The sequence below is a fragment of the Nematolebias whitei genome, chromosome 8 (genome assembly GCF_014905685.2).
Source record: "Nematolebias whitei isolate Nwh7 chromosome 8, NemWhi1, whole genome shotgun sequence".
In the NCBI taxonomy this organism is placed as follows: Eukaryota; Metazoa; Chordata; class Actinopteri; order Cyprinodontiformes; family Rivulidae; genus Nematolebias; species Nematolebias whitei.
In genome coordinates this window covers 527821-529837 of record NC_056505.1, presented here as the reverse complement: position 1 = coordinate 529837, position 2017 = coordinate 527821, and the positions used below count along the sequence as shown (strand labels likewise).

Here is a 2017-nt window from a genome sequence, read left to right as displayed (position 1 = left end):
CAACCTGCCCCCCAACATCAGACAGGACACCTCCCTTCAACCTGCCCCCCAACATCAGACAGGACACCTCCCTTCAACCTGCCCCCCAACATCAGGCAGGACACCTCCCTTCAACCTGCCCCCCAACATCAGACAGACCACCTCCCTTCAACCTGCCCCCCAACATCAGGCAGGCCACCTCTCTTCCTCACTTCAAATCTCTGCTAAAAAACTCATCTGTTCTCTCAGGCATTTCATACAGTGTAAATTGATCTAGTGTTTTTTTAATCTGTGACCCCGTGTTTTAAATGCTTTTTATTAATTCTTCAGTTATTATTATTAGTGTATTGTATTTTTTTCTCTTTAATTTTACTCTCATTGATTGTTGTTGTTGTTGTTGTTGTTGTTGTTGTTGTTGTTAAGCACTTTAATAACAAGTTCTGTTTTAAATGTGCTCTATAAATAAAGTTGACTTGACTTGACTTGATCAGTTCACCTCTATCTCCTCAAATGAGAGGAAGTGAGTTAAGATGTTCAAGACCCACCACGGCTCAATCCTGCCATGAACTAGAAACTGCTGGAATCTTTCTGTTCCCAGTGAAGGCAATTCAACATCATCATGGGCTGACAGAGTGCTAACCAAGAAAGAAGTCAGCATTCCAAAAGAGACACTTCAAGATTGAATGAAATTCACTGCTGCCTACATGGACAAGCCAAATGTCTTCCAGAGAAAGGTTTATGGTCAGACAGCATGGTGGATTTATTTGATCCCAATGACATTGTGTGTGATTGAAGGAGTCAAGGTTAGGCTTTCAAACCAAACCACAGTGCATAACTACCGAGTGTGGTGGTGGTAGCATCATGCTGTGGTACTGGTGCGTTAAACTAAGTGGATGGACTAATAATGGTGAACTACCACCATATTGTTCAACTTTACCTCAAATCAACAGTTGGTTGAAATGTTTTCTGATTATATGAATCATGCTAACATTAAGCTTCTGAAATTACTTTTCCAAAGTCCCGACATCAACCATTTAAATTTTGGGAACTATGATTAAAAGCCAGGTAACCAAAAGACACAGACTCATGTTTGTGCTGCTGTTTGGCGTATTGTGTTTATGGTTTTTATGCTATTAGTGCTTAGTGTATTTGTAGTTGATGTTTTTCTTAGTTCATAGTTTTAGTTCATTGTTAGATCTTATTACTGTTTTTCTTTTACATTTTATTGTTGGGTGTAACTGGGACCCTGTGCACATTATTCCGTTCCGCCACATGTACCACATGTGGTGCAAATGACAATAAAGAATCTCTGAATCTCTCTCTTTCTGAATCTCTGAATAAAAAAAAATGTAACTTTACTCTACTAATTCTGCCAAGATGCATGCTCAAATTCCAGACAGACTTATCCCAGAAGTGTCTGGATCTGTGGATCTGGATTATTGAGCATGGACTTTGGTGTCTGGATCTGTGTTTTATCTGTTTGTTATTTACTATTGTGGGTTTAGTTATGCTCTTTTTTGTGTTAATATTTGTGATTGTTGCCCATTACTATGGCCTGTTCAGTCCATATACAAGCAGTGTGAGAGTTTGGTTCCAATTGCCGGCAGTAAGACGGACACCTTCAGGGTGGGAGTTGGACCACCAGGGCTGCCCGTTGTCACTGATTCTGTTCATAACTTTTATGGATAGAATTTCTCGGTGCAGCCAGGGGGTGGAGGGAGTCCGGTTCTGTGGTCTCAGGATTCATCTCTGCTTTTTGCAGATGATGTGGTCCTGTTGGCGTCATCGTTCCATGATCTTCAGCTCTCATTGGAGCGGTTCACAGTTGAGTGTGAAGTGGCTGGAATGAGAATCAGCATGGATCTATGTATGGATGCATAGATCTATGTTTACATCCATGTATGTATGTATGCATGAATGAATGCATGTATGCATGCATGTATGTATGTATGCATGTATGTATGTATGTATGGATGGATGGATCAATGTATAGATCCACGTATGGATGGATGGATGTGTGGATGGATGGATGGATCTA

At 40.8% G+C, this 2017-nt stretch overlaps 1 protein-coding gene across 1 annotated transcript in view; it reads right to left on the bottom strand.

Annotated features, from left to right (window-relative positions):
• Positions 1–2017, bottom strand: part of slc4a5a (solute carrier family 4 member 5a) — a 205987-nt gene that overhangs the window by 54891 nt on the left and 149079 nt on the right. The gene's annotated exons all lie outside the window — the stretch shown is intronic.